A 15,949-nucleotide genomic window follows, 5' to 3' on the forward strand; every position below is an offset into this window, starting at 1 on the left:
AGTAGTGAAGCACAGTATTGATAAATGCTAATATAGTTACATATATAGAGGTGTTTTAAATGTTCAGTTCAATTTATTGCTGAATTATCCAGCATCTCAACATCTGAAAGTCAGCTCTGAAATGCAGATGTAGTTACTTAGAGACTGTTTTCATCCTTAGAGTCATTTTTCAGTATAATTAGTGTCTTAAGGAAGGGTACATTATCCAGGTTTGAAACCTTTTGTTGGTAATTATTTTTTGTTTTCTCTCTTTTTTTGTGACTGCAGCATGCTGAGCATATACGAGCCCAGGAAAGGCATCGCCAGGAGGTCTTACAGTCACTTTTAGAGGTTTGTTTTCCAACGATGCTGTGGCAGTATCCATCACTGTGGCATTAACTGGTGTTTGTTTGCACGTAAGATTGCAAATTCCACCATTCTTCAGCTAAATAATTGTAGGCTCCTGTTTAACTCTTGAAGAATAGTGTGGCTGGTTAACCTTTTGGTGTAAGAAGAAGGGCACGAGGTTTATATTAACATTTTGGGTAATGTTGTGTGTAAGGATTGTAATGATAAAAGCTGAAATGAAACATGATTAGATGTCAGACTTCCTCTGTGAACCACTGTTGGCTTTTCCTGAATCAATATCAGCGTGATGCAGAGCCTGAGTTGTTAAACGGACCCAACGGCACAGACTCATCTGTAGAGAACTCTGTCAGGTAAACCATTGTCACATCTGCAACACTGTAGCTATTCTACACTCTCATCAGTCTCACTTCAAATGACTTGTGTTTTTGTTTGGGGATCACCTTGTCCTTTGGGCAACAGCTCACAGTTTATGTGTCAAGGATCAGACCAGCAGGCGGGGAGCAGCTTTGTGGACTCGATGGGTGAAATGCCGTGGACTCCAGCAGGACACGGCCTGACATTCATAGGTTATCAGGTAGACTGGCAGCTTTTATTCAAAAAGTATTCACTCATCTATACATATATATATGCAATGTTATCATACAAATGCAATGACCTCACATGAACGCTTTTTTTCTCTCATACAGGATTCATCGAACAGTGGAAACGTTCATACAGGTACTGTGATGTATGACTTGAGGTGGCGGTGAAAAAAATATATATATGTGGTTGTGCAAAACAACTGCTTTTGAGAGTTACGCAGAACTTTTACTGTTCCTGCTATTTATAACATTAATACATATAAATTCAGTATATATACTCACTGGGAACATTATTAGATTCTCCTTGCTAGTACCTTAATTCCTGGTAGCATAGATTCAACAATGTGCTGGAAAGATTACTCAGACATTTTGGTCAATATTGAGATGATATCTTGTGATCTTGTCCCCAAACTTGTACATCAGACATCTGCTTAGTCATATTGCATGATGAATTAAAAATAAGTGCTTAATGATGTTGACCTAACTGCATTGTGTATCAGTGGACAAACTTTGGTTTCTGTTAAGCTAATACATTGTTTACTGGTTTCCTGTTGTGTTTTTCAACCTTTCTGAAGCTTCTGCATGAAACTATTTTGTCTGCTTGATGAAGCATTTTAACCTGTGTGTGCTGTAGGTGCTGTCCCTCCTTGGCTCCAAGATGATCCTGTAGAAGGGACCTCCAGAACTGCTGCAGAGCCAGAGATTGGCCCATCACTCCACGAGTTCCTCAAACATAGTAAGGACGATGATTGCTATCATCAAATGACATGTAGCAGTGTCAAGCATTTGTTGCATCACTGTCATTTATAAGTAGCATTTTCGTAAACACTAGAGCTACAATCATGAAGCTGCTGTTGCTGGAGTTAGTGTGAGGAATTAAAAATAACATATCCACATAGACTTGTATAAAACCAGTTTAAAAAATCTGCCTGTAATGGGAGTATAATGACATCTCGCTTTTGCCAGAGGAGCAAGAGAAGCTGAGGAAGCTTCCTCCGAACAGAGTGGGGGCCAACTTCGATCACAGCTCACATACAGACGCCAACTGGCTACCTTCCTTTGGTAGAGTGTGGAACAGCGGTCGACGCTGGCAGTCCAGGTTAGTTGACAAAGCTCTTCATTGCACCTGGTTTCCATATTGGTGTTTTGGGACATGTTTGGCAGAGGAATGACTACAGAGACAGAGAAAATATCATTCAGATATTTTCAGTGTTTTATGTTTGTTCTGCACTGTTAGCCAATAGGCCACATGATCCGCAATGTGTCTAAAAATCTATGGTGTTATATTTGTGTTAAATTTGCTTTCATGGGGATGAAAATCACTGCTATCACTTTTTACAATGTTAAAGATCTCATCAACACAAGGGAAATATAGCCCCACCTGTTTAGATTCATACAGAAGATCAAAATATTGTTTTAATATCCACCAGATTCTTGTCTGCAAGATGCTGATCCATTAAACGTTTTAAAGTATGACCAGTCACACGTCAAAATGACCAGTGATGTAGGCAAAAGCTAACCTTCAGTGGACTTCATTTTATCATTGTCTGTACTGTAGAGATGACTTGAATACTAACGCCATTCTACGCAAGTCAGACAATACTAAGTTTTGTTTCTGCATTTTTTATTTAGTGTGTAATTTTGTATTTTATCACCTGGAAACTCAGGAAAGCTGCCAAAAAAAGCCTGAAACAGTTTAGGCACTTTACTGCTGAGCCAAATTTGTCCATATAGGGTTTTTTTTCTGTTGTTTGAGATTCAACTCAAGTAAATTAGCTTCTCTTGTCAATGCATGTGAATTATGTTTTGTTTTTCCCACAACAGGCACCAGTTCAGGCAAGAGAAGGGCAGAAGCACAGACAGAAGAGGAGGAGGGAATATGACACAGAAGGGTCAAAGAAGATAAAAACAACTGATCAGCTGAACACTTAATATTTAAGCATGGCGTGTGAAATAGAGAAGTGATAGTGATGTATATAGTGTGTGACTTGTTACTTATGGTTATATGAGTGTTTAAGGAGCTGGACTGGAAATGTTTTAGGTTGATAAGACACCCTGTACATGCATGGCAGTACATGTAATTGTATTCAAACATCTTTTCAAAAACCCCAAATTTCAAGTATTGCTATAAAGACATTCATTTTGTATTATAAGTATTGGCTATTCTTTATTAAAGAAAAGTAAGCTCTGTTTTTTGTTTTATTCTTTAATAAAAAAAAAATTAACTGCATGTTGCACTTATAGTATAAGTGAGGACATTCACTTATTTAATCAACTGTAAAGACTTTTATCAAGTCCTGGATTCTGATCAGCAGTTTGCTTATGCTTAGATCTGAGGGCAATACGACTGTTACAGCAAGTAAACAGAAGGGGGCGCAAGGAGCTAAACTAAAAAGCACCTTTGGTGCCAAGATGAAGCTAACACAGGCATGGTGCAGTTTGTCATTTTTAATGATAAGGTTCTTTTCTGTCTTATGTGACAGGAAAATGTATGTGATTGAATACTACTGTGCTTGTTGAAGCAATGCAACCGTGAAAAATAATACACATAATAATAACAGCTGTTTTTTACCAAAATAATAAGGTTTTCATTTCCTTTTTCAGAGAATGAATTACTGGAAAATGTTTGCAGACACCGCATGCAAATTTTGTCGCTTTTGGATAAATGTCTTTAAAAAAAATCTGTCATGACCCCACCTTTGTGGTCCCACGGCCCAAAACTAAAATAATCATACACCAAAGATATTCTGTTAATGGGAAATTTCAAAAAGAAGTTGAACAAATGATTGATACAGCAGCACTTCCTCTTGCAGTGCATTATAAATACACCAATGTTAAATATCACCTTTATTAACGCAGAACAGAGAGCACTGTGACGGTATCATAACATTAGTTGTTATGTGGTTACCACCATAATACCCATCAAGTGTACGCTGGATCTGAGAGTAATATATGAACAATAACACATCTCTATTGTGTGCCTGTGCATAAAGTTCAGATAACTTTTAAAGAACATAGGAACGCTGATATGATACTCGGAAAAGGACATTTTCTCTTTGCCATGCACAAAGGGGAGTAATCCACTTTTCCTCAACACGTGTGATTATGTGGTACACGCTTTTTAAACTCGTGCATTAATTATTTTTTGACAGATTAGAATTGTGTGGTAATTAAAATAAGAATAAATGACTCATTGACTGATTTAGTAATTTTGAGTTTATTCAGTAACAGACACTGGGTTTATTACTAAGAGATAAAGTACTGAGAAGTAACAGCCAAGAGCATCAAACTCAGTATCCCATAGTCCAGGCGCAGAGCTCAAACGCAGTCTTTTTATCTTTTCAGGCTGCATCGTCGTCACAGAACAGTATAATCAGGCCCCAGTGTACTCTGGGTAGATGGGCGTGGAGTTCAGTGCAGCTGCAAGGGGATACATGTTGCTGAGCTATTCTTAGCTCTGTGACACATGCTGATTTAGAGCAAATGGAAGGAAAAGAAGGGGTTACCTACAGTACTGTGAATTTAACCAGTGCATAAATACAAAAATAACTAAATGAATTACCACGCATCCGTGACAGTAATTATTAAAGTCTTATTTTTAACTTTAATTTCGTGTCATGTATTATTTTAAACACTAATGGATAAACAACTGTCGGAGCTCCAGCACAAAAAGCTATCCTTGGCACTGAAGACTAGGAGGGAAGAAAATGCACGTGTACTGGGCGGCTCTTGGGGTAATCCTTAGGCCAATCAGAGAACAGTATGTTTGAATAAATCTGCATAGTTTAAAAAACTACAAGTGATGATTGGTTAAGGGAAATCCAAGCGGCGAATCGCTTAAATGACAGGCGCTCAGCTGGTGAATAAGCCCCGCCTTTGGTATTTTTACACGCAAACCCCGGAAATCCTGTTACTTAAAGGGACAGAGGAGGAATTTAAGGCAAAGGCTGAAACAACGAAAACAGCTGGGAGTGCACGAAAAAGACTGGCACAGAGAGGAAGGGAGTTAGCTTTGTTAGCTAACAAACTATTTGGACTATAGAGTGAGAGGACGAGTTCAAGACTGTCCGAATATTTTACCTATTTGATATACGGTTAATGTTGCTAACGTCTTTTAGCTTCGAAGTCGATTTTCGGCCCATAACATCAGCTACCTAGAAACCGACAACGCAGCAGTCAACACGGCAGACAGACAGTAGAAAGGCCAAACTCCCAGACTGCACGGACGTCACTTCAGACTGCCTGGCTGTGTTTGATAATCTGAGTCTATATTTTTCGTGAGGTGAGTAGACTTCGAAATCTTGAAATGTGGCTGGTTGCCTTCCCTTTAATCTTCTGCATTGTGTGTACTTTAAAGGTAGGGGTTTGTTGAAATGGGTTAAGTTATATCCTTTGCATTGTGATCATGCATAGAGATTCCTTATCATAATTGGGAGTCTAGCAGAAGAATGAGCGAAATCCAGCCTGATCCAGCTGATGACCTGACAGTAGCTTGCATGATGTAGGGGGCGTTCCCCTGCTTTGTCTGCCTTCCTCACACTTTCTTTATGTGTGCACAGTCTGCATTGGTTGGGGACAAAGTGCTAGAATTTCCCAGTGAAATCCCAATGCATAAATCAAAATTAATAGTGTGCGTGGCATTAAAATGATTATGAGATAAAACGGTTTTTATTTTTTTTTAATTATTGTAACTGCGCACTGTGCTCCTGGGATTGTGCATATATGGGCCAGGCAAGAAGGATCAACCAGCAGCGGTATATCTGTGAGATTGTGACTGTAGCTCAGCGGGTGGAGTGATGATGAACATTGTACAGCTAATAGAAGAGGGCATATAACTGATTGCAGTCGGTGTATTGTTCCCTTGGATTGCACTTGGGAGTTGCATTGCATCATGCATTGAAGAGTATTGATGATGGCACAGAACCTTTGTCACATGCATATGCAAATAAATAAATAAATATATAAATGTAACAAATCAATGAGTCCTATATTGCACTGTTAATATGCTAGCTGCAGTGCACCATCTCTCATTGTCCTGACAAGCAGAGCATGAAGGCAATGACATACACATTAGGCATGTGTGTGCAGTCTCACACTGCATCATCTATAAAGAACACGTGCATATGGGAAAACAGCAGCTGTCTTACATGTATGGAAACTACAGATTTTTGCACACACTGCAGCACCAAATACAGCTGCGGCTCATTATTCTTCTTCTCTTGCTTGTCCATGCATTGCTCTGACAGCCACCCCCCACTATTCTGTCTGGGAGAAAGCAGTGGGCTTTTGTCCTCAGCTGAGTGTGACGTCATGTAGATCTTTGCTGTATCCAGCCCCGAAGGCAAGATGCATGTTGTTCAGCAGGCCTGGGTCTGGGCTTGTCCCATGCTCAAACACCTTTTACTTAAGTTCCCTCATGCTTAGGTACACAAGGACAATTTAAAAAAAAAAAAAAAAAAAACACAAAATGAATTCAGTCTATTCAGGTGAGATAGAGAAACTTGGATAATCCTCTCACATTCAAAGAAAAGGAAGAGAGGGAGTGATCAAATACAAGAATGGATAAGTGTATCAACCTCCATGCATGAAAAGAAAATAGCCAGAGGAAAGCCCCCGTTGTGTTGTTGGGGTTTTTTTCTGCTTCAAAAAATTTAGCAACCAACACATTCAGCCAAATTAAATGAAATCAAATTGCATGCTTCTGTGCATACTAAGCAGGCAAGAACGTTGAGTTAAGCAAGAGTAGGATCATGAGTAACAGTCTGTTTTTCAATGGTAGTTTGGAGGGCCACCAGTATCTATTTAGGCTAAGGGAATGAATGATTCTGCCGGAAGAGAATAAAATAAAGTCCACAAAAACAACATTACATACTTTTGCATACACTCTATCTTTGAGCAAATCAAAAATAACTTTTGTATCATTTGTCTTATGGTGGTTTTCGTCTTTGATCACGATTGTTCTTTAGCATTTCTACCTGGCAGCAATTTGATTGTCTGTGTAAAAAGTGGGGGTGGCTATTAAATGCGTTGAGCAGATGAAGGCTTGTTGATGAAGGCTTGTTGTCAGCTCTCCAGTGTATCTCAGCAGGATTTGATGCCAGAGATTACAGATGATTGTGTGGGTTAGATCGAGTACTCAGCACTGCTCTGGGGCTATATTGATCTCTAGTGTGTATGTGTGACTGAGTGTGCCCAAGCACGACTGTGCTCTATCCTTATGGGAGCTAAATTATGTTTATTGAATAACAATAAACAAAAAAATACTAGGCATAAATTATTAGCTTTAAGAAAAGAGGAATGCAACAAATAAATTTAGATAATAAGTATGCACAAGAATTTGATGTGACTTTTGGTACTAAACCACAGAAAGCAGTGACCAGCTGACAGGAATAGTGTTTCTCATTTTAAAATGCAGGGAGACTACCACTGTTGGGTCTTCTGAATAGAGTTTTCTTTTCTTCAGTGTCACTTTGGGATTCTACTTGATAATTAAAAAAAATCTATATGCAATGGACAAGATCAAACACAAGGATGAAATCTCTGTGATCTCAGGTCGTCAGGTAGCACTGCACTGGTGGCGCATATGACTCTGGAAATGACTGCATAGGCTTGGGAATACTTCTGACAACCACTATCAGTATAACTAAACATGATTCATCCCCATATGGAAAAGATATATATAAATCTTATAACGTTTGTATCTGTCTTGTGTGAAACTTGTATGAAAAGCATACAACACTGAAAACAGATATAAGATCCCTTGAAAAATTATATTAATGAAACTTGTATGTTTTGGGTACTTACTAAAACAATATATGAAAGTAATGAGAAAGCGGCCACTTTCATGAGTAAATCATACAAGTTTTACTATTTCTTTTCCATATGTGTCAGTACATCTGAAGTCAAAATTCTACAACGCAAAAGAAAACAATAATAATAATACATTTTATTTAAAAGCATCTTTTAAGACACCCAAGAACACTTAACAATAGAATAAAACACAGGACAATGTCAAGACAAAGAACAATAAAAAAAATGTGAAAAAAGAAAATAAATAAGATCGTCTCTGGGACTGACTTCATTTATAAAGAACGGACCAAAGTTTAAAACTATCCTGTGATTTTAATAACCAAAGTATTCTTTTTTTTTTTTTTTTTTTTTTAATCTGTCATTATTTTTCCCAAGGCTAAATAGGAGAGGCCACAGTTCAAAAGCCAGATTCTGTAACAGCGTATGAATCAATTAGTGCATATAGCCTGGGTAAGTTGCACATCTATGACGGTACCATTAATGCCATCCATATATCTCTTTCAGGGAAGGCCTTCAGTATTGCATAAAGATGATGTACAACCTCACTCAGAATGAGGAAACATTTTTGTTTTTAAATGTACAGCAGCTGGGCTCCTCATTTCCCAAACACTTACAAAGTGTTGTAAAAAGAAGAATTAATGCAACAGAGTAGAGAAACATGCCTTTGCCCCAGCTTTGGAAATATCCTTACCTGACTTTGTCCAGAGAGCATGTGTAAAAAGGGCTTGGTACACACATTAATCAAACTTAGCTTCAATCTTACCATTAAAGGTCACACAGTCCTCCTAACAGTCTACCAGTAAGAGGAAGTGGTTAGTTCTCTTGCAATCATACAGTGTCCCTGTGTTTCTATTACTGTAGTTTTCAGAAGAATCAATGTGGAGGTTATTGAAGAAAATGCCAAAGAATTCTGTGATCCTTGTTGGCAATGTTACAGTGGTGGTCACGGATAGTCAGAACTGTGACAGCTTTGCAATTATGAAGACTCAGGAATTATAAACAGGTCAAGTGTATATTAAATGTTGCTCAAGTTGCTCAAACAGCCTAAAAGTGTTCACATGTTCCAGTTTGCCTTCTTGTCAATCTAAGATTTTACTTTTGATTGCTCTTGTAAAGGGAAGATACTGCGTATTATGCTGGAGTGGCTTGAATGACACATCTAAGGTTTCATCTAGCGTGGAAGCAGTTTGCAGTGACACGGTAGAGCAAAGTGAATTACATTCCACAACTTCAAGTAACTACAGGTGAAATAACTGCTGGTGATCAGTATTTTAAAAAATAAATAAATGATCTCAAATACATGTATTTTTGTTATACCAAGCTGCTTTGGTGTCTGCTCTAAGTTAAGTATGTAACATCTTTTATAAATGACAGACATGTCTCCAATTCTGTGTATACGTGTGTTATATGGGCATTCTAAATAACTATGCAAATAGACAAACCAAAAATTATTGTTGCAGTATGTACAGCTCTAGAAGAAACATAATGATGCATTTTAAAACTACCTTAAATAGTTACCAATTAACTTCACAAAAAGTGTGTTAAGCAATAATAGGAATTGAAGATACTCAGTAGGTTTTTCGACACATGTTGGAGAATTACACAGTTGCGTTTCTTGGCTTAGGGTAAACTCAAACGAACTCCATGATGTTGAGATCAGTGCTTAGGCCTTACCCATCTGTTACAGAACACTTTGTTTTTCTTGCCACCGAACATAGTTTTTATGACACTGAGTGCAGATTGAATTTGGATAAAGTCACAAGCTTCCATGATGGTATTGCATCATCTAAAGTACTTGAAGCATTTGTAAATTACTCTAAGCTGTTCGTCCCACATTGCTGCTTGCTTGCTTTACATCTTAGAGGCTCAACCAAGACAAGTTCAAACTTTTGTTCCTTCTGAGAAAATATCTCCTAACCTAGACCTTTTCAAGACCATTGACAACACAGTTGTGTTGCCAAGTTTGATAAATGACCTAGGAATGACCGTGGTATTGATAGATTGTTAAGCTCTGCAAATATTGGTGTGGCAGGCCACTCCTGTTGATGTATTTGCCTCCCTCCTTGCAATGGAGGTTGCTTAAGTGTCATCATGCTTTCATAACTAATCTAGTAAACTGTTGCTTTTTTGCTGTTAAACCTCCCAAGTTTCTCCATAGCACTTCTTTGTTCTTTACAAAGGCATTCTGTTTCTGCCTATATCTAGTTTAAAACTAATGTTAACTTAAAGGGAAGCAAGGAAAACTGCTCCTTGTTACCACAAAGCTTATGTTGTAGTAGAGAGTTTTACCCTCTTCTTCACCCTCTTCTATTCTTGGTCCAAGGTGGTGGAATGAGCTATTGGAAACAGATTAATCATCTAAAGCAGTCTGGCTGAGCTGGTCCTGTGCGGTATCGTTTTGAGCTGGTGGCTCCATCCCCAGTATCCCCTGAAACAGGAGGTGAGGCAATACAAAAGAACTGATTGAATCAGGATGGGATACTATCCTGTCATCTGCAGCCACTGCTGAGCCTCATGAGGGTCTGAAGGAGAACAATGGATTTTGTTGCTGCTGCAGCTCACCTGCTCCAAGGTTTGATCTGTTGTGCATTTAGCGATACTCTTCTGTGTATACTGATTGCTATTTGAGTTATTGTTGCCCTATTACCTTGAAGCAATCTGGCCATTCTCCTCTGACCTCTGACATGAACAACAAATTTGTACCCACTGCTAGTCACTAGATATTCTCTCTTTTTCATCATTCTTTGTAAACCGTAGATGTGACTGTGCTTGAAAATCTGAAATACCAGAACAGCCTGTCTGGCACAAGCATCCATCCATCCATCCATCTTCATCCGCTTTGTCCGGGGCCGGGTCGCGGGGGCAGCAGCCTAAGCAAAGAGGCCCAGACCTCCCTCTCCCCAGCCACCTCCTCCAGCTTATCCGGGGGAATACCAAGGCGTTCCCAGGCCAGCCGAGAGATATAATCTCTCCAGCGTGTCCTGGGTCTGCCCCGGGGCCTCCTCCCGGTGGGACATGCCTGGAACACCTCACCCAGGAGGCGCCCAGGGGGCATCCTTGTCAGATGCCCGAACCACCTCAGCTGGCTCCTTTCGATGTGGAGCAGCAGCTGCTCTACTCTGAGCCCCTCCCAGATGGCCGAACTTCTCACCCTATCTCTAAGGGAGAGGCCAGCCACCCTTCAGAGGAAGCTCATTTCTGCCGCTTGTATCCGCGATCTCGTTCTTTCGGTCACTACCCACAGCTCGTGGCCATAGGTGAGGGTAGGGACGTAGATCGACCGGTAAATTGAGAGCTTCGCTTTTACACTCAGCTCCCTCTTCACCACGACGGACCGGTGCAGCGTCCGCATTACTGCAGCTGCAGCCCCAATCCGTCTGTCGATCTCCGGCTTCCTTCTCCCATCACTCGCGAACAAGACCCCGAGATACTTGAACTCCTCCACTTGTGGCAGGAACTCATCCCCGACCCGGAGTGGGCACTCCACCCTTTTCCGGCTGAGAACCATGGCCTCAGATTTGGAGGTGCTGATCCTCATTCCCGCTGCTTCACACTCGGCTGCGAACCGTTCCAGTGCGAGCTGGAGGCCTTCACCCGATGAAGCCAACAGAACCACATCATCTGCAAAAATCAGAGATGAGATTCTGAGGCCACCAAAGCGAAAGCCCTCCGCCACTTGGCTGCGCCTAGAAATCCTGTCCATAAAAATTATGAACAGAACCGGAGACAAAGGGCAGCCCTGGCGAAGCCCATCACCCACCGGGAACGAGTCCGACTTATTGCCGGCAATGCGAACCAAGCTCTTGCAACGGTTGTATAGGGATCGAATGGCCCGTAGCAATGGGCCAGACACCCCATATTCCCGCAACACCTCCCACAGGACACCCCGAGGGACACGGTCGAATGCCTTCTCCAAGTCCACAAAACACATGTAGACTGGTTGGGCAAACTCCCATGCACCCTCAAGTATCCTGGAGAGGATAAAGAGCTGGTCCAGTGTTCCGCGACCAGGACGAAAACCGCATTGTTCCTCCTGTATCCGAGGTTCGACTAACGGACGAACTCTCCTTTCCAGCACCCTGGCATAGACTTTCCCAGGGAGGCTGAGCACAAGCAGCATCACCATATTACGAGTCACTTAAGTCACCTTCCTTTCCCTTTCTGTTGCTCTGTTTCAACTTCAACAGGTCATCTTGACCAGGTCTTCATGCCTAACTGCCATAAAATATGGTTATAAGATCTTTACATTTACAAGTAGCTGAACAGATATATCTAAAGAAGTGGCCAAAGAGTTATCATTTAGCATTTATAAATAAGTCTCCTTGAACAAAACATATAAACGCATTGTATTAATGTAGTCTTGTGAGTTAGTCTTGGAAAGAAGACGTGTAATCCTGTGCATTACATTGGTCACTTATGAGCTTTCCATTTTGTTCTTATTGTGTTGCCATTACTCAGGGGAACAAGTGTAGCATCAAAGCCCTCCATGTGTGCATAGTACATATTCCCATCTGTCTTGTGGATTCTGGGTATGTAGGACACGCCTGACTTGCATGAAATTTTACACTAAATTAAAAAAAATGACTCCAAGGCAGCGACGCAGAGCTGATGTTTGCAGTATACCTGTATAGTGTAATTGGAAGTATGTAGGGTTTAATTTAAACAGTTTATTGTACATCACCTACCAAGTCTTAGGTCTGCCAACATTAAACAAATATCCACAACAGTGTATTTCCTACAGCCTTGAGAGCATTGTAGCACTTTGTGTTGTTTGTATTTCTAAAATAGGCCTATAAGTGATTATCTCTGACTTTGCGTACTAATGGTTTGGTTGTGTTGGTATGCCATGAAACAAATGTTCTGTCTGTATGTGTGTATTACTGGCTCACCTTGCATGTCTCACCAGAGCAAGGGAAAAAGCTTTTTTGTTTTCTCCATACTGCATTGATAGTTCTGAGCAGGATCCCTTCTGTGTATAGCCTGATTCAACATGCAGGACAAGCAGCCACCAATTAGGCTGAAGTGGACACAGGAATTATAGCAAAGGAGAGAGCAGAGGAATGACGTGCAGTAAACGTGAGCCAGGAGTCACACCGACGCAGCTTGTGACTTACTCAGCCATCAGGGTGGCTGTCCTGTATGTTTGGTCAGTTTTCTATAGACACTCCACTCCCACTGCCTGGTTGTCTTTGGCAATGGATAATGGTCCTGATACAACTCTAATATGTCCCCATATTTTTACTTTGTGGCATAATATTCACAATATTATTTCCACTCCCCTGACTGCTTTATAATTTGAGTTGGAGTTTGTTTATTGGCCTGATGGGGGAAAAAAAAATTGCTCTTAGTTCTCCTCATTTCTGCTCTACCTACACATTGTGTTTTTACAAAAAAGAAATTTGCTGCTTGCTATTTATAACACCACAGACCCGATGTACGCAAATAGTGAATGTAAAATGGATTTACAAGTGTGTCAGTGTAGAGAGATTATTTTTGATCTCTCTAGACTGACTTTATTATGCTAAAATACATTTTTGGAACCAGATCATGTTTATTTTTAATGAAAGTATCTTAAAGTGGGTGTAGCCTAAAACAGAGAGCTGCAGTTATATTGCCAAAGCTTCTCATTATTAAGTTCTGCTTAATAACCGCAAATGCGTGTGTGGATGTGTGTTAAATTGATCTCAGGATTAACCCTAGTCAGACGTCACTCTCTACTTTACACTGAAACATCACCGACATTTAAGTTGATGAGACGTCCTATGAATGTGTGTCTACCAACATGCTGTTATGCGACTGAATTCAACATTTTTCTCTAAGTCTGTGTGCTTTGCTGCTTGTGTTTTCCTTTCATTCTGCTGTTGATTGCACACTTCCTGGAAAAGGTGGGTGTCAATGACCTCTAAGTGCCATCCTAATCTTCTCAGCCATCCGCTTTGGTTAGTAACCAGTTATCTGTTGGATTAAATGGTTAAATAGTGACAGTATGATTGTTGGATGAACTACGTGGTATTTGTCCCCCCCCCCCCCCTTCACTGCCAAGATGGTACTACATTCAGCCTCTACCAGTCAGAATGGTGCAACACCACCATGCTATGTGAATTTCCTAAGCATGAAAGGCAAAAAAGAATTGGTTCATACTGAAAGAAGATGGACAGGAAAAAAGTACCCGAAGGCTAGGAGGAGGAGGAGACTGAAACACACAGTCACACACACATTTCCTGTCCTGTGTGAATAGGCAACATATTTCTCTGGAACATTCCATCCTCTGAGCTGGCCTAGCCTGTCACCAAGACTCAGGGTGCCACACTCCTCCCCATCATATTTTCCCCATCCACTTGATTTCTTTCCTTTCATACGTTTTACATTATCTCACAGTGATATAATCAGAGTTCTGAAATGCGGTACGATTGATACACAGGAAATTAGTTTTAAAATGCCAAACAAACCAACAAAGGGAACTAATGTTATTTCAGGAATGATGTATAAGAGTTCAGAATGGGTTAAAATGAAATAAATAAATAAATAAATAAATAAATAAATAAATAAATAATCTTTTTTTTTAATTTATAGTTTATTTATTTAATTTGGGAAACTTACATTTTTTTTCTACATGCTCTGCATTTCAGTTCAGTTATTTTGAATGTAAAAAGTGCACACCTTGTAGAAGTGCCCAGTCTCATTAGTCCACTGATGTGTAGAAAGATCATTTAATAAGAATGATCAACATACAGTATAGCTGTGTTTAATGTCAATGTTTTAAAACTACTTGGGCAGATAAACGTGTGTATTTTGTGAAATATCCTAAAGCGTTAATAAGCTTCTCAAGTTTTGACCCACTGGCATTAAAAGACATGTTGCATCTTCCCTGCATTCATCAATGAGCTCTTACTCATTGTGGGTTCTCTACTCTCTACTACTCTGGCCTGACTTTTACATGACATTACGTGACTTGAGTAAACAGACTGCCCCTGTACACATCTGCGGTTTTTGTTTTGTTTTTTAATCCTGTTACTTCCGTCCTCCTTTATTGTCATGTTTACTTTTTGACCATAACAATTGTTTGACATCATATCTGTAATTCTGTTGATCCAGCTATTATAAGGTCATTACACTATGGAGCTGTATAATCGAACCATTGTGTTTAATTGGTCATATAGATCTAGCTTATTTGCTAGCTTATTTGCTAGATTATTATTTGCTTATTTGCTAGATTTGTTTGCTTATTTGCTTATTTGCTAGATCTATTTGCATAAAGTCAATTGATTACCCTACAAACAGAGAAAGCACCTGTACCTGAACTTTCTATCTGTGGTAAAGTCTGCTGTGGAATTATAGCACTCAATCAGGCAGGTAAAGACCTGCTTCAAAAGTGCTGGTTGAAATAAGAGCCGAAATGTTTGAAAATAAGAAACCTCTTATTGTCACTATGTATTTATAAACCTCTCTGCATTTAATCATCCTGTCTTCCTACCCTTACTCCAACTGGTGACGGCAGATGGCCGCCCCTCCCTAAACCTGGCTTTACTGGAGGTTTCTTCCTGTTAAAAGTGAAGGGTTTTTCCTTCACACTGACGCCAAAGCGCTTGCTCATAGGAGGTCATATGATTGCTAGGGTTTTCTCTGTTGTGTCATCGTAGGGTCTACTTCATAATATGAAAGCAGAACTAAATTCATCTACATACCAATTAGGTCATTAGTTTTGCTTTTAAAGAATTACATTTTACAGCTGAAGTTTTGCAGCACTAAAAAAAGGAGGTTGTATTAAAAAAAAAAAAAGAAGTTTGAAATTGCTTTAAATGTACCTTCACATTTCACCAGAGGGCAAAAAGTGTGATAGTAATTATCAGCCACCCTACAATATATGTACCTTAGTCTACCCTTTACTGGCAGACATTCATGTAATTGTTACAGTCAAGTCAGAGGCATTGCATCATAAAGTTTGAGTGTATTTAAAGAAGCGAGTCATCAACATGCACCGGTGTTTGTAATACCCTTGCAAATATTATTTGTAAATATTTTTTTTAGCTTTATGCTTCTTAACGGCTTTACTTCCACACGCAGACGTGGACATCAAAACAGGAAGGAGTCTGTGCGTCTTTAAACAGGCACCATGCTCTTCTCTTCACACATGCACACTTCTTGTTCCTCCACCTCCCCTCATTAATCCTTCCTTTTATTCACTCCCAGTTTGAGTGAGAGAGTTAAGG

The 15,949-nt window shown here is 39.9% G+C and overlaps 1 protein-coding gene and 1 pseudogene across 2 annotated transcripts in view; both read left to right on the forward strand.

Annotated features, from left to right (window-relative positions):
- LOC113033348 (coiled-coil domain-containing protein 84-like) overlaps window positions 1–2,861 on the forward strand; it is a 4,077-nt pseudogene extending 1,216 nt beyond the window's left edge.
- A 1,909-nt stretch (window positions 2,862–4,770) lies between these two features.
- atosb (atos homolog b) overlaps window positions 4,771–15,949 on the forward strand; it is a 29,052-nt gene continuing 17,873 nt past the window's right edge. The window contains exons 1-2 of one of the 2 annotated variants that reach the window (XM_026187212.1): window positions 4,771–5,211; window positions 10,063–10,179. The gene's annotated coding sequence lies outside the window, so the exon portion shown is untranslated. The remainder of the gene's footprint in view (window positions 5,212–10,062; window positions 10,180–15,949) is intronic. The other variant, XM_026187210.1, reaches the window with a different exon arrangement.

This window comes from Astatotilapia calliptera, chromosome 12, assembly GCF_900246225.1.
Source record: "Astatotilapia calliptera chromosome 12, fAstCal1.2, whole genome shotgun sequence".
Classification (NCBI taxonomy): domain Eukaryota; kingdom Metazoa; phylum Chordata; class Actinopteri; order Cichliformes; family Cichlidae; genus Astatotilapia; species Astatotilapia calliptera.